The following is a 24,650-nucleotide window of genomic DNA, read 5'->3' as shown; positions in this document are numbered from 1 at the left end:
GTGTTTCAGTGCCCACCTCAATTGTTTTTTTACTAATACTGTTCTCCCTTCCTCCCTCCCTCCCTCCCTCCCTCCCTCCCTCCCTCCTTCCCTCCTTCCCTCCTTCCCTCCTTCCCTCCTTCCTTCCTTCCTTCCTTCCTTCCTTCCTTCCTTCCTTCCTTCCTTCCTTCCTTCCTTCCTTCCTTCCTTCCTTCCTTCCTTCCTTCCTTCCTTCCTTCCTTCCTTCCTTCCTTCCTTCCTTCCTTCCTTCCTTCCTTCCTTCCTTCCTTCCTTCCTTCCTTCCTTCCTTCCTTCCTTCCTTCCTTCCTTCCTTCCTTCCTTCCTTCCTTCCTTCCTTCCTTCCTTCCTTCCTTCCTTCCTTCCTTCCTTCCTTCCTTCCTTCCTTCCTTCCTTCCTTCCTTCCTTCCTTCCTTCCTTCCTTCCTTCCTTCCTTCCTTCCTATTTACCTCCAGTAAGAATAGGCAAATTTCAGCTACACTTGAGAGATACAGAGGTCTCCTAGCTACTTACACTTCAGATGTGCTGAAAATTGGGGTGGACGGGTGGTGAAGAGATCTAGAGACGTGTGTCCTGAGTGACAGTTGTTCTGCCCCATATCAGGTTACTGACCAGCTGGTGTCTGTGTATTTGAGCTGGACAGTCCCCCTGTGTGATTCAAGAGCTGTTGCTTCACCCAGACAAGCAAATAGCAGGATTGGTGGGATTTTGTAGGGGAGCTAGGGGATGAGTTGGTAAGAAAAAGGGTTTTGAAAGTCTTTCTGATCACAGAGCAGCTTCTTATTTGCTGGAACAGAGAGAGTCTTTACCAACAAAGGAGGTTAGGGAAAAGCCTTTGACAGCTGTGTGTCTATTCATCACTTCACTCTGAAAGTTCTTTCCTCCTCCTTGTTCTAGAACTGCTCGTTACCAGCCAACGTGTGTGAGGCCACGGTTCTTACTAGTTGGAGAGCCAGGGTGTGGGCAAACTTCTCATTTGGCACCTGCAGTAATACATGCCCTGGAAAAGTTTCCTGTCTATACTCTGGACGTGCCTGATTCGTTTGCTGGCAACACATCATGGGAACAAACGTGTGCACAGGTATCTCCTCTTTTTATTCTCATGGGATTCACAAACTGTCTCTAAACTAGTAAAGGAAGTGACATTCATTGTTAATGGAGGTGGCCTGGTTTGGGTGTGCTGTTTGGTTTACTTCTGCCTGGAAATCCGCTTCATCAGCATCAGCCCTCATCTTTTCACGTTGGTATTTGCCTGTTCAGACTGCTCCAGACTCGACTGACTCAGATGTGTTCCTGCTCCAAACTGAAAATGGTCTAGTCTCCATCATGTAACCATTTACCCAAACTAAGCTGTCTTGAAGAAGACAGGGTTAGTCTTGTCTTTTCAGGCACACCTCCACATACAGCATGTACATTGTGAGGTTCCTTATACCAGCTCTGTTCCTGTCTGTGTAACAATGTCTATCTTTGAGTCAAGGTGAAAATTCTATCTTTGGGTTGGAGAGTTGTTCTGGGGGTGGTTTGGTTTTGTGTTTTGGCTTTCATGTACTCCTATTTGGTAAGAGCGTTTGACTGATCCCTGGTTACTTAGGAGCCTGTTCCAAATGGCTCAGTCTTCTTATCCAAGCTTTCATTTTACCAGGTGATGCAGGAAGCTCAAAGAAAGACACCAAGTATCATTTATATTCCACTTATCAACTCGTGGTGGAAAGCTGCTGGAGAGCCACTGAAAGCAACCTTTATACGACTACTGCAGGACATCCCATCATTTGCCCCAGTTCTGCTGCTTGCAACATCGGATGTGAGTTACACAGATCTCCCAAAAGAGGTATTGCCATCAATACTTTCCTTCTCTTTTGATTCAATTTCCTGTTCATCTGGAGCTCCTTGAAGCATTGGGGTACGAAACAAATGCATCCTGTTATTACTCAGGCACCCTGGCCAGGTCTCCTCAAATCTGCTTAGACAAAGCAATGCCAAAAGCATTTGTCTCCAGTGTTTTCTGACTAAAGGGATTGACTTTGACCCAACTTTTCCCCCCTTCTCACACACTCCTGCTTATTCGGCAGATCTGTCCGTTATCTTCAGACAAGAACTCATATGAGTTTAAGGTGGTTGGGTCTGAACATTAGTGAAGAATATGTAGTGCTGGCTAATGGCACTGGGAAACCTATTTAAACTGAAAACATTTTTACTGAAAAGGGATGTTTTTACTGAGAAAGTACGGTGGTCACGCTGTAACAATGGACTGTAACTTTGTATTTTTCATAGAAGTGAAAGCTTTACAGAGTCGATAGCTGAATTCCAAGTCCTGTTTAGTCACTTGTAAATCGATCTGTAGTCGTATTCCTTCACAAAATTCAGCAAGAGTCCATGCTGAGCATCCTAGACATATTTTGTCTCAAATACGGGGTCAGCTTACCTAGAGGTGACTGTCATCAGATGCTTGGAAAGGGCAGGAAGACAACTCCTCACAGTGTGTCTTACTCAGGTGACAATTTAGAATTTAGACAGGTACTCATCTTCTGGGAATAGAGTCTGAGCATGTGTCGTCTTGTATCTGAAATACCTTTTCTCTTTGGGCTATAGATAAAAGAGCTGTTTATTTATCGAGACGAAGTTTTCAATGTCCAGTGTCCTGATGAGGGAGAAAGAAGAAGGTTTTTTGAAGACCTACTTCTAAATCAAGCTCCTGCACGTCCTGAGTCCGTAAGCAATGCAGGTGAGGATACTCTACATACAAAACGTGGGTACCTGTAAGTTAGTAGTTGTAGAGTTTTTGCTTTGTGGTATTTTTCTATCAGTAACTTTTCACAGGCTTGTCTTGGGGTAACATGGATTGAATGAGAGTTTCTGATGTGGTGGAACAACATGAAAATGGTCATGAAACTAAAAAAAAAGTTCTGGTGGGCAACATCTGCTTCTGAGAAGGAGAGTGTGGTGCTTCCTGAACATTCAGGCTTGAGAAAGAGTGAAATGCTGGGGTGCCAATGAGCACAAGGTTCTGAAGAGAGAGATTCAAATGCTAAGTGAAAGGTCAAGCAGCTCATTTAAGCTGCTTTTGGATTACACTATTGATGAGCCTTCTTAGGTTCCATTCTTCCTGTAACACCTCTCTGCAGTCGGCACAGTGTGTTTCTTGCGTAAAGATGCTGCCCCTGTAGTTACTGAAAGCCCAAGTCGTGTCTTTCTGCAGATGCTGGTGTTTTGCTCCTGCAGGTTGTTTTTCAAGTGGTACCTAATGGGAAAACAGCCTTTGACTTCCTTTTATTGTATGAGTATCTTCCCAGTAATGAGCAGCGTGAGTTAAAAAGCTGTACTTCAGGCAGTGTGGCCCCAGCGTCACCTGTTGAACAGAAGGCTTACATGCTCCTGTTTGCAGTGCAAGGTGTGTTTCCTAAGCTACATGACTTGGGAGTGAGTGTTAGCCTGCCAGACTGTCACGACAACGCCGGTGTATTTCCCCCCTGGCTGTAGCCTGCCTTTCTCTCTAGTGCTTTTCTTGTATGCCCGAGTGCCTTCTGTTGATGGAGCAGTGACTTTGGCCAGAGAGAAAGTAAAAGTCAAGTGCTTCTCAGTGAAGAAATAACTGGTAACAGTTCTGTCTCTGGCCCTGCAGAGAGACTGTATTCCAGGATAATTCACTGACCCTGTAGCCCACCCAGAGAAGCAGAAATCCCGACTGAAGCAATTTGTGCCGTTCCAGGTGCCTTGGTACACCCTGTGACTGGTGCGAGCTGTTCTCGTGTCGGTAACGCAGCGGGAGTTCACAGAGGGCCAGGGACTGTGGCTGGCAGTGAGCTCAGAGTAAGTCGAATTTCAATGTTGTTAATATGGAAGTGGGACATATTCTTGCTACATGGACGGCTGTAAATTAAGCCCGTTGTTGAAAGGTGCCAGTGGAAACAATTTATGGGAAGGATGTAGAGTTTGTGGAAACATTCCACCTGTAACGGACTACGACTGTTGTGTTGCCACACGTGGTGTAGGCTGCTGTTGGATCTTTGGGGGAATTAAGATGTAGGAGGCTGGCTTCTCTTCCTAATTCTTCATTTCAAAGGGCTTGTTTAAAATAGCCCACCGACCAGCCGCTTGTAAGGTTGGTTCTTTGTGTTGCAGCAGTTTGTATGATGGATTTAGGGGCTATTCTAAACTTGTTTCCGTTTTCTCTTCAGCAACTGTTGACTTTAGCCACTGTGGCAACTAAGAACTTCACCGTCTCTCACTTGGAAAGACTGTATAATGGTCTTGCTCAGTGCATTTACCGACATCGGGAAGATTACGACAGAACCCAACTAGTGCAGGTGATTCTTTCCTGTGTCTTACAGCACTTTGTCTCACTGTTAAGCGTGCGTGAGTCCCGCCTGCGTGTGTGTGCGCTCTGGACATGGCACTTAGCAGGGCATTACTCTTCACTGCTTAGTTGCCTGTGTTAGAAGACTTTTCCATTTCACTCTGAGGCCATTTCTCCGTATTGCAAACCCCTTGTTGTACTTGGCAGAGTCGTTGGCAGTTTCTGCAGGGAATGGCTTGATCTGGAAGACAGTGGGTCCACCCCCACAGCCATCTCCAAGCAGTTAACCTCTGTGTGTCAGGAGTCCTTCCCACAACCTTTGTCGTGAGCATCTTTATTTTGACACAGGGGGAGATTCCTGCCTCTGACGTTTTAAAAATCACATTCTCTGATCCCTTCCTCTAAGAGAAGACTTCTGACTTGTCAGAACTCAGCAGAAATCGTCCAGAGGCACCCATGGTGCCAGTCAGGCGTTCCCAGCCTTCAGTCTATTTAGATAGGTTGGATATTGAGTCTTTAGATACAAGATCCTTGAATCCATTTGTCTTTGAGCTGCTTGTGCCTGAGAAGAGAGCAAATTCCTTCTACTTCTCAGCCTGCCTTGAAAAAGAGTAAGACCTGGTCTTTGGCCCTTGTTTTCCACATCTGACAAAGAGTTATTCCAGACGTTCTGTTCTGACTGTGCAGCCCTGAGGATTCTTTGGATTCAGGGATGCCATTCCTGACAAACAGGCCCATCTCTCATCCAGCGTAGTGATGTGGCTTAGCATGGGAAGGGATGTGTTTCTGTTGCCTGGGGCTTGTGAGGTTTTGCGACTTCACTTGTAATGCTTAAATTAAGAGAGACTTGATTTCTTTGTTTCCTACTTTAGCTCTAACCAAAAAGACCCCAAGCCTCCTATTCAGAGTGGTGCTGCAAGTCAGTCAGGAGCAAACTCTGTGTATGAAGAGAGAAGTCTTTAACAAGTAATGATTCAGGGTGCAGAAGGGAGCATTTCCAGCATTTAGTTGGGGCTTTTCTGGAACTCTCTCCTATTTCTACCTGTTGGAACCACTGTTGATACAGAGCCATGGTCCCCTGATACAGATCCACACTGTCTCTCTTGTCTGTGCTGACAGGATCCAAAGATACATGTTTTTAACATCTGTGGAAGTAAAGAAAGACGTGGTGGTGGTGGTAGCAGCACATGTATTTGCTAAATATTGCTAACAGTTGTGTGTGTGTGGACAGATTCTTTATTCCTGTGATGAATAAATAAGCAGGGTCCTGAAGCTCTTGTTCATGCTGACTGATGGTTTGTCTTTTCTTCTTCCTAGGAAATGAAGAAAGAAATTGAAGCCTTCAGTCATGCCTTCCATCATGACTGACTTCAGCATTCTTCCACTTGGCTGTTCTCTTCTCGCTGCACGCTGTTCTTTCTCTATTCTTAAATAAATGTTACTTCCACATCTATTAAACAAATATATTGTAAAATTGATTAGGAACGCTCAAAGTCCTTTAGCTGCTTTTGATATTTTCATCATTATCTAGAAGGCCCATCCTAAATCTTTGCCTGATCTTTCTGCACTGAGACACTCCTGGTTTTCACAGGGAAATTAACCTCAAAGTCCAGGAACACCACTTAGTTAATCAATGGGAAAGACTGGGCTTTTGATCACAGGAAACACTCTCCTACCAAAACACACAAGTGCTGTCTCAAGTCCCAGTCCAGGAAACCAGGAACAGATTTGCCTCCCAGAATCCCAACTGCAGTTTATGACAAGCAGGACGGCTGCCATGCTGGGCAGCAGAGTGACTGATCCTCACTGCAAGCCCAGCAGGCACCAGAGCAGAACAGAGATCAAAGACTGACTGGGAAATATATTCCTACTGCTAGGAAAGGAAGGGCACTCCTAAGCAAAGTCCTACTAGGGGATGTGGGCCTCAGGATTGGCTGGTGGGGACGAAAGTTACACCAACTCCAGTGTCCAGAAACACAGGATTTAAAAGCACTTTACTTCAGTGCCAAATAATTTGTCAGTTGTCAGGTAACAGCATCTCTGGAGCCCTTTGCCATTCTGCTTTCCCTTTCATTACTTTTACACACCAACTTGTCCATAATTTTGTACATTTAAATCTAAAGTGGTGTCATTTACCAAAAAACACCTCATTGTAATATGAAAAAAAAGGATTACTAATTCTGATAATCAACAGAACCTTTCCTATATACAAAACCCATCTGTGAGTTCCCAGTCCGGGTAAAAAGTAGGTAGCAGGGGGAAAAATGTCCTGCACAATCAAATAGTCATTAATGGACTAAAGCTACTGAATCCCATCAGCAGGACCTCATTTTGTCCTCGATATTAAATCTCTCTTTGTGCGCTGCATCTTCCCCAGTCTGCAACTCTGGAGCTCTACATGCAATGATTTTATGGGTATGAACTGCTACCCTAAGCTCAGAAGGATTATTCACAGCTACAAAGTCAAGCATGCAGATAGACACATACAGGTATTGTCAGACCAAACGGGAAGTTCCAGGACCATTTTCATTGCCCTGGTTGCTGGTATGGGTGGAACTTAACAGCAATCATGCCTAAGAACACAGCTGTATTCAGTATCACCCTTTCTGGAACAATCAACAGTCTGAAGCCAAACACAACCGTTACATTGCCTACTTTATCCTTTTCTTAGAAATAGGAATATTCTTTTACTGAGATCAGCTGCTTTCATGTGAGTAAAATACCCCATATACCAAAAAAAAAGCCAATCTAGCTCTAAAGACACTAGAAGTTGCAATAATCCTTCTTTTCCAAAGTAGTTTACTCTGATGCTTCAGTGTTTCTCATCTCGCAGTCACTACAATAAACACACTCGGTTTTCATCTTAGAATCCTCACAACACACCCCATCCTTTCTGAGCTTACGAGCAGCACAACACAAACAGACCTTTTCCTTTTATTTTTTTCCTCACTTCAAGTGCAGGTTCTCTTCTGGTGTTCCAAATCCATCAACCATATCTCTGTCTAATATCCAAATCACTGCAATGCCAAGAGCAAGCCCGCATATGCGCTCTCTTTCCATTTCTCATTTCTGGGACAAAACAACAGCACCTGAAACAGAGTAGGATATTTCAAGGTCCCATTTTCTGGCCATTTTCACCACTGACCAAGTGATACTGGGGACACCACACATTACAATACCATTTTAATCTATCCCTAGGCAGGGGCATCCCTCCAGATTTACTCCAGTTCTTTAAGATGCTTCTGAAGGGACAACAGAGAAAAACTTTCTTGGAAGAAGCGAAACCCATCTTGGTACCAAAAAATGATTTCCTAAACGAATGTTTCTTGTGGAAGAGTGGCTGTGTGAGAAGCAAGGCCATGGCTCTATGGAGCCATTGTTCGAGCAGTCTCCTGTGTAACTTAATAGTATGAGTAGGCGTTGCACCATCCCGACGCAAACGACAGAGAGGACGGTCAGTATTTTTGATAGCAATGTTAACACAGTAACAAGGTGTGGAAACAAGATGTATGTTTCAAGGATCTGCTGTTCCTGAGAATGAGAAACACTGTTCCCAGACCGCAAGATGAGTGATGTAACCTTTAACCAAGAACCAATCAAGTTGTGACAATTATAATATGCATTAGTAGCAATTAATATGTATTAACGATAGTATAAAAGAAAGCCGTTGGCCATCATAAATCGAAGCCTGCTGATTGCTCATACTGAGCGTATCCATGTCGTCCCTCCGTCGCGACAATCTCTGTGTCTCCGTCTCTCTTCATGGGCTGTAAGTGCTGGCAGGGGTTTGTTGTAACGTGGGTCACCAAATCTCCTGTCTGTCTTCCCCTGCTCCAGTGTGGGGCTTCTCCACGGGCTGCAGGTGGGGTCTGGGCCTTTTCCATGGGATGCGGGGGGACACCCGCTCCACCATGGGTTTCTCCAGGGGCTGTAGGGGCATCTTTATCTCTGGCACCTTGGGCGCCTCCTCCCCATTTCCCTGGCCTTGGTTCCTGCACAGTATCTAACATCTTCTCACTCCCTTCTCTGGGGTCAACAAGCGGCTGCTGGCGGTTTTATCTCCTCAGTGTGATTCCCAGAGGATCTGTGACCATCGCTGATGGGCTCAGCCTTGGTCAGCAAGGAGTCCTGGTGACAGGAAATAGGACAAGTGGACAGGGCCTCAAGCTGCACCAGAGCAGGGTCAGATCAGATGTTAGGAGAAAATTTATCGCTGCAAGTGTTGTGGGGATGTGGAACAGGCCACCCAGGGCAGGATTTGAGTCACCATCCCTGGATGTGTTTAAAAAAAGGGTAGATGTGTTAATTTAGGGATATGGTTTAGCACAGGACAGGAACGGTTGGACATCAAGATCTTTTGTTGGTGTTTTCCAGTCTTGTAATTCTGTGATGCTGAGACTCCGGCCTTGAGCCGGCTGGTGTTTGCTCTGTCAGGCCTGGGGAAAGCTTCTCGCTGCGCCTTGCAGAAGCCACACATGCAGCTCCCCCACCCCACCACCAAACCCCTGCCACACACAACCACAACACGTGTCAAGGTCCCTCTGGACAGCATCCCTTCCCTCCAGTGTGTCAAGTGCACCACACAGCTCAGTGTCACCCACACCTTGCTGAGGGTGCACTCGATCCCACTCTGCATGTCACGGGTGGAAATATTCTATAGGATGGGTGGCAGGATGAACCTTGGAGGGGCAGCACTTTGTAGTGGTTTCCACTTGGACATTGAGCCATGGAGGGTAACTCTTCCTTTAACCTTCTTGTTAACCCTTTCCATCCCCATGGAGAGCTGGCAAAGCTGCTGGGGACAGCAAAGAACTCTGGGAGGGCCCCTGTTGCTACCAAGGATACACTCAAACAGAAGCATCCAGACGTTGGTTGGCAACTGACCATCCAGCGACCATGGCGCTCCCACCTCTGTGGCACACATCGTGGGGTCCCTCTGCCCCCACCATGATGCCATTTGTGTTACCGAACCACTACCTGGGAGGTAAGGCCTGACCCCACTCCTGTCTGCTCAGGGACCCACTCTGGGGAACTCCACAGCCCCTCCTCCATCGCACCTCTTCCTCCTCCCTCTCAGTGCCCTCGCGCACGCTGCTGTCCCAGCCGGGGATATGATCACCAGCGCGTGTTCATGTCTCTCTTTCAGGACCCACCAACCGCCACTAACTGCCTGGGCAGCAGCAGCAGCCGTTACCTGCACCCTCCTGCTGCCCTGCAACAGAGCTGAGGTACGTCCACGCTTGGGGCCTGCTCGGCGGGTGCCTGGGGGACTCCCTCCAGCCCCCAGCCTGATGCATCTCCCTCTCCCCCCTGCAGATCTCCAAAACGGCCCATGGGACAGCTGATTCAACCACCACGGCTTCAATTCCAAGTGGATCAACACCAGAGCAGCTGCACTGGCAGGCACCCAGACCATCCAGTCCCCATGGATGTGGACAGTGTCACAGGCTGTGACATCTCTGTGGACACCGATGTCCCCATGGAATAGGACAGCCTGCCAGGCACTGCCATCTTACTCAGCTCTCTTGCAGGGCTGGGAGAACATGAGAGGGAAGGGTGGTGGGTGGGAAGAAAGGAAGAAAGTTTTTGATGATGGATTTAGTACCTTTGTTGACTCTTTTGTTCTGCTTTTCCATTAAAAGTCATTTATTGAGAACCTTTCTGTGTCTTCATGTGATAATCAGGGAGTGCAGGGGGCACCAGAAAACGACACCAGAGAGGTGCAAGAGCACCCCCCAAATCGCATCCATTGCTGAAATCGTATCCATTTGTCACTATTAATTTATAATCTGGTAAAATCGAGCTGTAAAGCAGAAACATCCCTCTCAGGAAACTGCCTTGGCATTTTATATCAGTAAAACAGCCCCAGTGTGGGTCCCTTCCATGGGGTCAGTCTCTTGGGCCCAGACTGCTTCAGCCTCGTCACCCACGGGGTCACACGTCCCCACAGCAATCCTGCTCTGGTTTGGGCCTCCCTCTCCATGGGCTGCAGGTGTTGACAGGACATTGCTCCAGGATGGGCTCCCCACTGGGTCACAGCATCTTCCATATGTCTCCACCCACTCCAGCGTGGGATCCTCCACAGCCTACAGGGGGGAACTTTGCTTCTCTTCATCCTCCGTAGGCTGCTGGGGGACAACTTGCTTCACCATGGTCTTCTCCACAGGCTGCAGAGGGGTCTCTCCTCTGGCACATGGAGCACCTCCTGTCCTCCTTCTGCACTGACCTTGGGGGCTGCAGAGCTTCTCACATGTTCTCATTCCTTTCTCTGCTGGTAAAAAGCAGCTGCTTACAGCTTTTTCTGCTATTTAAATATGTTTCCATAGAGGCACAACCACCATCTCTGATTGGCTCAGCCTTGGCCAGCAGCAGGTCTGTCCTTGCAGATCCCCAAAACGGCCTGTGGGGCAGCTGCTTCAACCTCCACCTCTGCAACCTCCAGTGGATCAGCACCAGATATGCTGCGCTGTCAGCCACCTCCAAGATCAGCCATGGCACTGCTTCTCCATCAGTCAGTGCCCTTCAGGGACCCCACAGCTGCAGATGACCAGCAGGCTGCTCAGACCAACAGCCACCCAGGGACAACCACAGCTGTTCCTGCCCCACGCCCATCAGGGGTCAGCAGCAGGACTGCCAGCATCCCTTCCCTAATACCACCCCCTCCCAGGGCGCTGCAGCCAGTCCAGCCAGTCCTGTGCTGGTAAGCCCTTGGGGGCATCCCTGGGCACCGTCAGCCACTCAGGTGGTCCTGTGCCCATGGATGTGGACAGTGTGGAAGTCTTTGACATCTCTCCTGTGCCCATGGATGTGGACAGTGTCACAGGCTGCGACATATATATGGACATCGATGTCCTAATGGAAGAGGAAAGCCTGCCAGGCAGTGCCATCACTCTTAGCTCTGTTGCAGGGATGGGTAGGGTATGACAGGTTGGAATGAAGGAAGGGAGAGAGGGAGGAAGGGAGGGAGGGAAGTTGGAAGGCAGGGAGGGAAGAACGGTGTTGATTATAGATTTAGTACCATTGATGACTGTTTTGTTCTCTTTTTCCATTAAAAGCCATTTATTCAGAACCTTTCTGTGTCTGCATGGGATGGGCAGGGAGCACCAGAAAATGACACCAAAGAGGTGCAACATCACCCCCTAAATCACATCCATTGCTCAAACTGGATCCATTTACAACTATTAATTTACAAACTGGTAAAAACGAGCTCTAAAGCAGAAACAACTCTTAAGGAAACTGCCATGGCGTTTTAGTTCAATTAGGTTTAGGTTTGGTTGGGGTTTTTTTAGGGGGGTATGGGTGCTATTTTTAGGTGTTATTTTAGGTCTTATTTTAGGTGTTATTTTAGGTTATTTAGGTGTTATTTTTCCAGCACTGTGTGCAAATCCTGTAAACTCTTCCCTGTTGCTTCTGTCCCTGTTGTTAATGCTCCTGGTCTCAAAGAACAATCAAGTTCCTTTTTCCTGAGATGACTTTTGAATTCAGTCAGTACTGTGACATCGGCAGCTGATGTGCTGCACACCGTATCTCCTACACCACCCCTGAGGAACCACTCGACTGGTGGCCTTTTGGCATGTGCCAGGCCAAGAGCTATTCTTTCATTTCCCACTCCTTGTCGTCCCAGGTCAGGTGAAATACTCCCATTTTTACCATCTTGCTGCTCACTTCCTGCAATGGTGTCACAGAATAGTCCCCAGAAGGCCAACCGGGCCCTGGGCTGCATCAAAGACACTGTGGCCTGCAGGATGAGGAGGGGGGATTCTGCCCCTCTACCCTGCTCTGGGGTCCTACAGTGAAGTGGGAGAGGGACTGGTCCCCAGGGAGTGCAGGGACAGGCCAAGGGGCGACGGCTTCAAGCTGAAAGAGGGTACATTTAGCTGAGCTCTTTGGAAGAAATCCTTCCTGGGTGAAGGGCCGGGGGGAGGAGGCCCTGGCACAGGGTGCCCAGAGAAGCTGTGGCTGCCCCTGGATCCCTGGCAGGGTTCAGGGCTGTCGGGGAGTGGCACACATCCTCTCCGGGATGGGCTCGCCAGTGCCGGCGAGACGTTTCGGTTCCACAGCGAGGGCAGCCCTGGGGAGCACGAGGGGAATGGGGGAAGGGGGACAGGGAGCGGTTTTAGGCTCGCTTCCAAGTGTCCCATCAAGGGAAGGCTCCCAAGGAGTCCCTTGGGAAGGGCAGGGTATGGCGCTGTGACCAAGGTCACGGATTGGTGACAGGAGCTTGTCACTGGACCTGCCTGTTGTTCCAGTGTCCCCCCCATCCCCGCAGCAGCTCTGACCCCTCGCCAAGCGGAGCTGCAGCGCCACACGACCCCGACCACAGCTCCTCACTGACAGTGGCAGCTCCAGCCTTCCCCCGGAGAGCCCTGTCACCTCCGGGCCAGCGCTGAATGCCTTGCCCAGGCCGCCCCACTGCTGCACTCGTCCTCAGCCTCCTACCGGCCCTGGTACCAACCCTGGAACCCGCCCTGGATTCTCCAGAAGACCCGGCCTGGCCACTGCTCTCACCCCTCACCATTTTACCGGCACCCTCTCTTGAATTTGGGTCCCGAGCCGCCTCAAGAGGTGCCAGAAAATAACCCTCTGGAGCGTGAGGAGGAAGCCCGGCCTGCCACAGCCACCCCCAGCCCATCAGGGCATCCCATATTGATCGGAACATGTCTCTAATTGCACTGGCAATACTGCTCCTTGCTCTCTCTCAGGAGCTCCACCACGCAGACAGCTGCACGGCTGTGGCGCCTCTGCCCAGGGCACACAGGGAATGAGGGCGAGAGGCTGCTCGGCGGCTGGAGCCATGGGGCATGGTGACGCGGGCACTCCGCAACCGAGGGAAAGGGGCGTTCCACCCTCTGGATGGGCAGCCCATGGAGCCAATGGGAGGAGAGCCCTTTCCTGCCCGTTCACTCCGCCTGCCCTCCTGTTCGTTGCATCACTCATGTTCCATGGGCCGCATTCTGTGGGCCCTGCCCTGAGCCCCACTCCCCTTTGTTCCCACTCTTCCTTCTCAGTCTGGGCTGGGCTGGGCTGCTGCCAGGGACCTATGCCACTGCCCAATTCCCTTGCTTTGCAATAGTTCAGATATCTTGCCATTTCCCTTTGGCCAGACAGGTACTTGGTTGACTTCCCACCCATTGTGTTCCCAATGGAAGCGATTCCGTACATCCCTTGAAGGCAGCGAAAGAGTCAGTGTAGATACGGACAGGAGAAGGAGATTATGCCTCGTGTTGAAACACACTCCATACTACTACCAGTTCTCCTACTTGAGCACTACCCTCCCCTTCAGCGATGATTTTTTGTTTGGTCTTTATTTGCAAGGCAACAGCTCGATGTTCCCATGTTTTGCCCTCTCTTTTAGCAGCATCATCCGTATCCAAGCATTCAGTAACTGTTCTGAAAATGGGGGGGGGGTGGGGGGGGGCGGATTTGCAGCCCAGGGGAAGTTGTACTGGTTTCAGTTTCTAAAGCAGCTCTTTCCTGAAGAGCCAGGGTTTTGGCTGCACCCTCTGAAACTGTATAGCTATTACAGTAACATTCTATCCAAGCGCTCCATTCGAGTTTCTTGGTGCCACCCCGTCAGGGGGTGGTGTCCCAGCTAATACAGATTTTATCACTCTCACTGGGCCCCTAAGTACAACTGGATGTTTACGTACGTTGCGTTTGGCTGCTCCCAAGGCCAGGCTAACCACAAACCTCCCCTTTTCCCAGGCAGAAATACTGATTCTCAGCATCCTTAAAGCTTCGAGAATAAGGCCAGTGCGCTGGGCAGAGGAGCTGCTCCTGGGCAGAGCTGTCTCTCTGCAGTGCTGCTGGGTTGCCATGAGCTCCCTCCATCCCAGGAGCCTGGCCCAGCTCAGCAGGAGAAGACCAGTTCTTCTAGGCTCCCTCCTGGTGCCTCAGGCCTCATGGGGATCATTCTGTGATCCCATCCCTGATGTTCCCTCCCTCAGCTAGGGAGAAATCCTTCTCTCCAGCAGAGTCCTTTCTCCCGATCAAACCAGAGCTGGGCAGGATAATCATCTTTCCTTGTCTCCGCATGAGGCAGGACCTCCAGGCAGGGACAGGGAGGGGACTCTACCCCTGTGAAAGGAAGGGGTTCAGGCGAGCCACTCCAGGCACCTCATCTTTGCTTTGCAGCCCTGGGGCTGGAAGGGGATGCAGCTCTGGCCTATGGCTTTCACAAACCCACCAGAGATGGGATTCCTCTTTCCCCAGTCCTGGTGGGCACAAAATAGGCACCTTCTTCCTGGGAGCTGCTGGTCCCAGCTCCCATGGGAATTACTGGGGGTGGAGGAGAGTTGCCAAGATCCCCTTCTCCATGAGTGTGGATTTCATGTGATGGAAACTGTGTGTCACCTCCATTCATCCGTACCCAAAACTGAAGACCAGGAATGACTCCTTGGGAGCCCATGGAATTCAAATAAAGGTTCCTCCAGGGCGGTAAGGAATGGCCCTTCTTCATCTGGCAAGAGACAGCAGCTGGAAAGGAAAAGGCCCAACCCTCCAACCCCCCACCCCCCCACCCCCCCCCCACCCCGGGAATCAGACCAAAGGGAGACTTGTCACCGGTAAAGGATTTATTGCTCTGTGCTCCCCAGCACTACAGACGGGATCAGGACTGTGCACATCCAGGGAAGCTCAAGGACTTTGTTTAGATTTACCTGTCTGGAAGAGGAATGCATTATTTTTTTTTCTGGTCTTACTAGGTGACTAAAATCACACAAGAAACCTGACCTACTCACATGGGAAAGAGATCAGTCAGGCACTAATTAGCAGAAAGAGACTGCATTCCCATTATTGGTCACTCTATCTGCCCATTTCTCCCAATTTTTTTTTTATGTGAAGTGGTTGGTAGTGCAAAACCTAAGGAGACATTCTATATGGCTTTTCAAAATGATATAGATATTTTGTTCCCTAACTTTTGCCTTTTGACAGGGTCTGAATAGCCCTTCAAACCCTCATTATTTCTTCTAAAAGGAAACTGATCTCCAGGCTTAAAGGTATCCATCAGCTCCTTCAGTGCAATTAGCCCTTGATAGGATTGACACTGTCATAGGAATGATAGCTGCTTGATTCCCCCTTTAATCAATTTAATGGGAGAGAATAATGAGGTTTTGTGGTGAGGGGAGCGTCCTTTTCCTGTGGATGACTACCCTGTGCTATTTTGCTGCCCCTTGGGCAGAGGGCCTGCCCCCCAGGTCCCCTCCTCGTCAATCCCCATCCCTGGAGTTTTATGTATAGGCCTGGCCCGAGGAGTCTGCTTGGGATGGCTTTTGGGGAGGCACAGGAGCCCACTGACACTGGTTACCCGTATAGGCTTCACAAAAGGCAAGTGGGAGCAGAAGCTGCAGTCTCCTCCTCACTGAGGAAACCAGCTCCAATGCCGGGATGCCCGCACTGGGAAGTGATCTGCAGCAAAAAAGGGCCAGCAAAGAGCCCTCTTTGGGGCTTCTTGAGGCCCAGAGAAGCTGCAGGACTGTTCCAGGAGCCAGCCGCTTGTTGGCGGCCTGCTGAGGTGGCACGGGGTGAGCCAGCATCACCTGCGGCTGATCCTAACGAGGGTCCAAGGCCCCACAGGCCCCTCGACTCGACCCCTCTGCACCCCCACCCTCAGGGAGGCTTCTCAGACCCCTGTGCACTGAGCTAGACCCAGCAAAGGGGGCAGAGTGAGGCACCTGGGCCTGGCACCCCGGTCTGAGCAGTCGGTCCTACGGGCTTGGCCATTCATGGCTGCAAACTGGGCAAAGCTGTCACCAGAAGGAATGTGGCCGCCCAGAAATCAGAGGTGCCGTGCAGACGTGGTTGTCCAGGCCTTGGGCTGCCAAGAGTGCCAGAGCCCGGCACTTGTCATGGAGGGGGAGAGAGGCACAACGGCCGTGTTACTGATAAGGGCAACAGAGACACCAGGGCCGTGTGTGGTGCTGTCAGGAGGCAACTGTCGTGATGATGCTTGTGACCAAATAAAATCCTGGAATCCTAGACTACACTGAGTGGGAAGGGACCCTTAGGGATCATGGAGCCCAACTCCTGACTGCTCACAGGGCAAGCCAAGCTTTCCCCTAGCATATTTCAAAAACATTTCCATCAGAAACATTTCTGGTGGTGAGAACGAATAAGGCCTGTTGAGCTTTTACATTTTTATTACAATCAACACTGGAAAGAGCCCCTCTACGTCTAATGTTCTTCCACCTTGCCCATCGCAGCTTCTCTGCCAGCGAGTGCCTGAAGGGTGACAGTGTCACTTCGCTTCAGGATGGGGAGCAGGGGCAGGAGCAATGGGAGAGAAAGGCAGAGACAGAAAAAAAAATAAATATTAAAGCACCTACTCACATCCCACCCTCTTTTTCCCAGGATCCACGTCACTCTCTCATTTTCTCCTTCCTCCGATTCAGCAGCACAGAGGGACAGGGAATGGGCATTGGGGTCAGTTCATCACACATTGTCTCGGCCGCTCCTTCCTCCTCAGAAGGAGGACTCCTCACAGTCTCCCCTTGCTCCAGTTTTGGGTCCCACCCATGGGAGACGGTCATCCATGAACCTTCCCACATGAGCCCTTCCCACATAGCTTCTGATCATCACCAGCTTTTCCAGTGTGGGTCACCTGAATGGGGTGCCGTCCTTCAGCAACAGACTGTGCCAGCATGGGGCCTCCACAGCCCTGCCAGCAAACCTGCTGCAGCACAGGCTTCCTAGGAGGTCACAGCCTCCTTCAGTGTCTGCATCTGCTCAGGCGTGGGGACCTCTACACTCTGTGAGTAGAATCACTGTTCTACATCATCCAGCATGGGCTGCGGGGGAACAGCCTCAGTCACCATGGTCTTCTCCACGGGCTGTGGGTGAAACTCAGCTACAGGGCTTGGAGGACCTTCTTCACTGACCTTGTATTCTGCAAAGTTCCTTACACTTTCTCGCTCCATTCTCTGGCAGAAAAAAAGCTGATGCTAATTTTTATTTTTCCACTTAAAAATATTGTCACAGAATCACAGAATCACAGAATTATCAAGGTTGGAAAAGACCTAAAAGATCATCTAGTCCAACCATTCACCTATTACTACTAGCTCCCACTAAACCATGTCCCTCAATACAACATCTAGTCTTTCCTTGAACACCCCCAGGGTCGGTGACTCCACCACCTCCCTGGGCAGTGCATTCCAGTGCCTGACTACCCTTTCAGAGAAGTAGTGCTTCCTAATGTCCAGCCTGAATCTCCCCTGGCGCAGCTTGATACCATTCCCTCTAGTTCTGTCGCTGTCTACACGGGAGAAGAGGCCGACCCCCAGCTCACTACAACTTCCCTTCAGGAAGATATAGAGAGCTATAAGGTCTCCCCTGAGCCTCCTCTTCTCCAGGCTGAACAATCCCAGCTCCCTCAGCCACTCCTCGTAAGGCCTGTGTTCCAGACCCCTCACCAGCTTAGTAGCCCTCCTCTGAACGCGTTCCAGGGCCTCAATGTCTTTCCTGTAGTGAGGGGCCCAAAACTGAACACAGTACTCGAGATGCGGCCTCGCAAGTGCTGAGTACAGGGGGACAATGACCTCCCTGTTCCTACTAGTAACACTATTTTTGATGCAAGCCAGGATGCCGTTGGCCTTCTTGGCCACCCGCGCACACTGTCGGCTCATGTTCAGCCGGGCATCAATCAGTACCCCCAGGTCCATTTCCTCCACACAGTCCTCCAGCCACTCCGCCCCAAGCCTATAGCGCTGCCTGGGGTTGTTGTGGCCAAAGTGCAGGACTCGGCATTTGCTCTTGTTGAACCTCATGCCATTGGCTTCAGCCCAGCTCTCCAGCCTGTCCAGATCCCTCTGTGGGGCCTCGCTACCCCCAGGCAGATCCACACTCCCAGCCAATTTAGTGTCATCTGCAAACTTACTGAGGGTGCACTCAATGCCCTCATCTAGGTCATCAATAAAGATATTGAAGAGGACAGGCCCCAGCACCGACCCCTGGGGAACACCACTCGTGACCGGTCACCAGCTGGATTTAACTCCATTTACTACCACTCTCTGAGCCCGGCCCTCCAGCCAGCTCCTTGTCACAGAGCTGCTCTTCACAATGCTCTGCTCCACACTGCCAATCCATTTTCAGTGTCCCTCTGCCAAGGCAATGCTGCTGACCAGTTCTTCTGTGACATCCCCCAGATCCTCAAGCTCTCTTGCTCACGGCCCTATCTCAGTGAAACTGTGGTCAGAGATTGTTTAGGTTTTGGGTGGTTTGTGTTCATCATGGTGTCCTGTGTTCAGATCTTCAGGTCGGTGCTGAGGATCCCCTCGGAGTAGGGATGGCACAAAGCCTTTTCCACATGCCTCCCTTACCTGGAGGTGGTCTCCCTGTTTGTTAGCACTGCCACGTTTGCCTACCTGAAGCCCCCCTCAATCTCCTTTCTATTTACAGATTCACAGCTGTTGCAGTTTTGTGTAGCTGTGCTGCTGAGATGGCTCCTGCAAGCAGCAGCCAGAAGCTCTCTGCAGGACTTAGAGAGGAAACATCGGCCAATTCAAGGCCAGAGCTGCTGCTGACCAGGGCTGAGCCAGTCGGTGATGGTCACAGCACCTCTGGGAATCACAGTGAGGAGAAAAACCCCACAGGCAGGTGGATTTTTCCACCAGAGAAGGGAGTGAGAAGATGTAAGAAGCCAGGGAGGAAGGAGGGAGGGGGAAGGAGAATGAGGCCCTCCAGGTGCCGGAGAGAGAGATTCCCCTGCAGCCTGTGGAGAAGACCATGGTGGAGCGGGTGTCCCCTCACAGCCCATGGATAAGGATGGGGAGCAGAGACCATCTGTGGCCTGTGGAGAGGTTGATCCACGCATAGGCAGGTTTGCTGGGGGACTTGTGACTCTGTGGGGGACCAGGCTGGAGCAGTCTGGGCCCGAAGGTCAGCACCCATGGAAAGGAGTCCTACTGAGAGGCCTGTGGTGAGGAGATGACTCCCCAGTAGAGAGGACTCATGCTGGAGAAGTTGGAGGACTGTCCCCTGTGGGTGGGACACCACAGTGCCGCAGGTGAAGAGGGTGGATGTGTGGAATGCCCCCCCAGCTAAGAAGGAACTCAGGAGGAACAGACTGAAAACCCCCATTCCCTGCCCCACCCCACACCATGTTAGGGGGGGAAGAAGTGAATAAGATTGTGAAAGTACTTTAGGCTGCTAAGAAGAGAGGGGTGAGGGGAAGGTGCTTTAAGACCTGGCTGTGCTTCTCATTATCTTGACTCTGGTTCACTGGGTGTGTAGTTGTAGTAGTAATAAATCACTTTTATTCTGTGCTGAGTCTGTTTTGCTGAGCCAGTCCTCTTTCTACTAGAGCTCTGTTCACTGACAGCATCTAAAGGGAGGGAAAAGAAGTAGAAAGGTGAAAAGGCCACTGGGGAGAACCATCAGCCAGTTGCTATGCCACCCTCTGCATCACCATCGTCAACTCTAACAGTGTTGAATAAACAGGCATGTGGCCAGACGCACCTCATCTCCCATCGAGTTCCAGAGCTCTACCAGTGGCAGACCTGTTGCACTGTCATAATTTGTGACCTGGAAAAGACAGACCGACATCAGCGTGCAGACAGACACCAGTCCTGGTCGCGAGCCTGAGCGATTCTCAGCAGTGCCCTGCCCTGAGCCACAGAGTTGGCACGGCCAGCGTCAGCCACAGCGCTGCCGATGCTGCACCAGGAAGGTCTCAGCACCAAGGTTTCTCCATCAGAGCCCTGCCCAGCAGCCGGGCATCCAAGCTGGGCCTTTGTTCTGGCCTGGAGCACACACAGGATGCTGGGGGAGAGGGGACAACAGCAGCACTCAAAGCAGCAGCAAGGCTTTCCCAGACAGCTCCCACTGACCTGCGCCAGCAGGACTGCGCCTCTGGTCATCTCCACAACAGCGGCGTCTGCTTGGGATGAGAAGTGGTCCTCGTCTGTGGAGAGAGCAGAGCGGGAGACAGCAGATGAGATGGGGCCAGGCTTCACAGGCCAGGAGGGACTATGCAACCAACCCTGCCTGACCTCCGACTGCAGCCCAGCCAGAGAACCCTCCCCTGCCACCGCTCGAGGCATTTGCTGGACCCAGCCTATCGAGCTGGAGGTCACACAAGTATTATCCCTGCTGTGCTGCCGAAGGGAAAGGACCGAGCGCTTTCTAAAGCCACCTTCATGTGAACACCAGCAGCGGGTGAATTGGGAGGCTTGAAAGACAGAAGAGCAGACTTTTCATCTGCCATTGCTGTTTTGACTCTGACTAGTAGGAAAATCTCAGGTGTTTGTCTAGCAGATTAAAAGCTAAGTTTGCCTTGGGAACTCCTGCGGGACAGAAGGTGGCAGAGTAGCTCCAGCTACTTCACCTATACCCTGCCCATCCTGCCAACCTGCTCCTCAGTAAAGTCATTCCTTCTCTCCTCCCTCCACACAGGAGAAAGCCTGGCCCTTCCCCATCTCTCCCCTGGAGCCTGACAGGTTGTGCCACACTCGCTCGCACATTTGGAAGAAAATATGTTTCTCCAGCCCTCACTCCAGTCCCTCCAGAGGCTGCGCTCGCCAGGGGAGGGAGAAGGCTGAGACAGAATCATGGCTGGTACACAGCTGGCACCCAGGGAAACCTGCCGGAGCACCACCCAGGGTACGTCTCGAGAGCTCCGTTACCTGCCAGTGGGACCACGTTATCCAGTAAAACTTCTGCTGCTTGGAAAGGCAGCGATAAGAAGTCAGACCTGAAAGAAAAGGGAACAAACCCAAAGAAGTTGGATTTAAGTTTCTCCTGTGTCCTTGAAGGTTACAGCAATTAATCAATTGCTTTAGCAGGAATTCAGTTTAAAAGTAACGACCCTCCAAAGACCCCAGACCACGCTCCCAGCAATCCAAGCGGTAGCAGCAGAGGAGCTACAGACCTGATCTTCCTGAGCTGGTGGATCTTCACTCTCTCATAGCCTCCATAGTCCACGTAGCGGAGCTCCACTTCACCTGTCTCCTCAAAGTACCTATTGACTTGAGCCCGTAACCACACCCCATCCAGAGCCGGAGCCGCGCAGATCGTGCCAACTGCAAAGCAGAAGAGCTCAGGGTGAGTGGATGCCCTGAAACGAGCCCTTCGGGTGGATCAGCCACGCTGCGCAGCGACCTCCTGAGAACCAACAGCATTCCTTCTGCTGCTCCCATCTCCCTTCCACACCCCTGCCCCTCCATCAGACCCGCCTGCAGCTGCGACTCAGCAGAGCTGCCTTGGACTCTCAAGTCTGTCTGCCACCACCATGCTCAGGGGCATCAGGCTTTTGCACGACCCTACAAGTTTCTCAAGTGAACAGCGTCTCAGCAATTGAGTTACTTGCCTTCTACTGGAGTTGGCAGAGTGGGAATATCCGGTTGGGAGTAGCAGACATTCATGTGCTGGCCAAGTCTACGCAGGACACAGAAAGTGGGGTGTGTATGCTGCTGTAAAAACATGTGGCCAGCATTGACTTGGTTTGACACCACCACTTCTACAGCAGTTCCCTCTGGGAGGCACAGCTGTCACGTGGAAGAAAGAAAATCTTGTTAGAGTTCACTGCAACACAAGCTTCATTCACAGCCACTCCATGGTCCACCAGCGTGGCCTGAGGCTGACAGCCATGGGTGCAAAATCCCTGCCACTCCAGCATTTGACTTCCAAAGGCTGCTCTGGATCAGGAGCATAAAGTTACTCCATGCTGCTCTCAAGGACATCAGACTTGGGGCAAGGCTACCTTCCAACAGGAAGATCAGTCTGACCCGTTACAGTGACACAAGCCAGGCAAGAGAGAGCTACACAAAACCAGCCTGGCTGTGAGGGCCTCTGTGAACCAGCCACCTGCATTGAGCATTCTGCGACAGCGGTGACCAACAGCAGCCTTTGCCCCCGACATCAGCGCAGCCAGAGAGCTGGGACTTACCCAGCAAGTCGTCGGGAGAAAACGAGGCGTTGGTGGTGTTGGTGGAGGTGGAGTGTGGACGTTGGTGAGGCGCAGACTTCTGAACTTCTGGCCAATCAGGCTCAGTGCTTTTTCTACTTGCTGAGGGAAGCCTGGAAGATAAACGTCCCGTAGAAAGTCTGTGGCACAGCTATGCTGAGGACACCCCCCACCCCGTGAAGAAACAGAGCTGCCAAAAGTTGTCTGCACCACATCAACAGCTTCAGGTTCCACAGACCGGCCGTGTAGGTGGCTGTCAGACCAACGTGAGACACTCAAGACCACCAGGCCCCAATCGCACCGCTTTAGCTTCCAGGATGAACCCAGTTCACTGGCAGGTAGTTTTCACCCACAATTAATGTAACATCCTTCACAGGCAAGGCTTGCATTTGCAGATACGTGCTGTTTAATTCCTTGCCCATCTCATTCTGGCCCCCGAGCTACATATTGGACCACAAACACAGAGACGATTCGCTTACCTTCAATGTGACAGACTTGAGAGTCACGCAGATGAGGTGGTGAGGAGACATAAATTTTGGCCCCAGATGTTTGCTTTAGGAAGTTCATGAATCTTCCTTGTTTGCCAATCAAGCGGCCAACTAAACCCTTTGCGAAAGAGAGGAAAGCAGCAGTCAAGAGAAGGAATGGAGGTCAAACCACACTCCCTGCTGGGGCTTATTTCACCCATGTGCCCAGTTCCTGTAGCGCAGGGCCAGGCAGGATAAGTAAAGGCCATGCTGGACCAGTGCAGAGCTGGTCTGGGATAAGTCAGGCTAGATACAGGCCAGTAAATACCGCTCATTTTCATAGATTCATCTTCACATCTTGGAGAACAACATGGATGGAAGATAACAGGGAACAATGAGCCAGTGATACCCTGAACACAGCCCTGAGACGCCTCATGCTTACAGCTGGGACTGGCTCTTCACCCCTGTTGAGTCTAACGCTATGCAAAACACTTCAGTCCTTGTTATTTGCTGTTGATCTCCCTGGGATGGCTCTGAGCCAGCACCAGCCTGGAAGAAGCAGGAGATGGGTAGGGAGCGCAGGGCAGGATGTGCGAGCAGGCCAGCGGCTGCTTACCCTTGGGACCTCTATTTCCCAGCTGACCAGGTCAGGCTCGGTGGAGGTTTCTTCAGGCCTTGACTTCTGGCCTGTCACCATCTTCCCCATGGCACAGCCACTGCCCACAGAGTCCATGGTTTTGACATCCAAGTCTACGAGACATGCACACGTGTCAGAGTTCAGACAGCCCTCCTGAGCCAGCTACCAGACACCAGGCCAGGAAAATGCAGCGTTTCACAGAGCTTCTCCTCTGCACTCAGCCAGGAGGCTCCTGTACTGGGGTCTGGGGTATTTCAGAGAGGGGAAAGTCCTGCTGCACGTCACCTACCCAAAGTTTCCTTTTAGACCTGAAGAAAAGGCTGCACAGCTCTAGGAATGCAGCAGAGGCCTGAGTTCAGCAGGACTCCTTCCAAACAGTGCCACGGTGCACAAAGTCAAGCCAAGACACAAAGTCAAAGCTACCAGCGTGAGGAGAGCCACGCTAACAGAGCTGCTGCAGAGAGGGACTCTGCAGTTCCCCATGGCTTCATCAGGGCTCTTCACAGGGAGTTCAGCACGTGGGGGGGCCATGCCAGCTCTTCACACGGAACTGACAGGGTTCAGGGCACTTGGTCTGCAACTGACTGACTCAACCACAGCTCCTCAGAGCACAACTCTGCCTCGCCCAGCAGCACCTCAGAAACCTGCTGCCATCCAGCTTCCATTCAGCAGCAGCCCATAAAGACAGAAGGACCCCGTGCTTACTGGAGGCTGCCTCAACAGAAGCAGAAACCATTCGCATGAGCAGGTCTCAAACCAGCGGGGTGTTCAGCACCCAGACACGGCCCATTTCACTGCGCTACTCAAGCACATGCTTCACTTTGGACAGCAAACTCCGTGCTGAAAGGGGACCAGCCCATTCACCCCTTTGCAGCAGACCCTGAAATTCACCCAGCTAACACCGGAGCCAACAGCGATGGGAATTCCGAGAGCAAATGCAAACCCACCCGTACAAGGGCTGAATCTTCCTCTACTGAGGAAGTTAAACATGGAGAGGATAGATATGGACATGTTCTGAAGCAGAAGGGGTACAGCACATAAAACTCTTGGTCCCCATGTATTTGTAGGAGGATTTTGAAATCCCTTACCTCCCGAGGGACCTTCACCCATCCCTGCTGCCCTGCTACTGCCACGATGCAAGGCCAGTTCATCCTCTTTCTGCAGGCCTTCACTGTGGGGCATGATGCTGCCTTCAGGCAGAGCCAGGGCGGGAGGTTTTTCTGTTGGTGCTGAGCTCTGCTCAGCAGGCACATCTTGGCTTTCAGGTGCCTTCAGCAAGTCCAGCTGCTGGCCTGATGCATCAGACCACGACATCTCCAACGGGGCCTCCGCACTCGTCCCACCTTCAGATGCAGGTGC

At 51.1% G+C, this 24,650-nt stretch overlaps 2 long non-coding RNA genes across 2 annotated transcripts; both read right to left on the bottom strand.

Moving 5' to 3' along the window:
* Positions 1-21,203: 21,203 nt before the first annotated feature.
* On the bottom strand, positions 21,204-22,302 carry LOC311202671. The gene is made up of 3 exons (XR_014617925.1): positions 22,170-22,302; positions 21,591-21,768; positions 21,204-21,303 (listed from the first exon to the last, which is right to left on the bottom strand). It is a non-coding gene; the product is annotated as an uncharacterized lncRNA (long non-coding RNA).
* Positions 22,303-22,704: 402 nt separating this feature from the next.
* On the bottom strand, positions 22,705-24,444 carry LOC311202548. Its single transcript, XR_014617920.1, has 3 exons — positions 24,380-24,444; positions 23,271-23,404; positions 22,705-22,793 (listed from the first exon to the last, which is right to left on the bottom strand). It is a non-coding gene; the product is annotated as an uncharacterized lncRNA (long non-coding RNA).
* Between the last annotated feature and the right edge of the window lie 206 nt (positions 24,445-24,650).

This window comes from Gallinula chloropus (genome assembly GCF_964237585.1).
Source record: "Gallinula chloropus genome assembly, chromosome: 31".
NCBI classification, from domain to species: domain Eukaryota; kingdom Metazoa; phylum Chordata; class Aves; order Gruiformes; family Rallidae; genus Gallinula; species Gallinula chloropus.
This window is presented reverse-complemented; position numbering and strand designations above follow the sequence as displayed.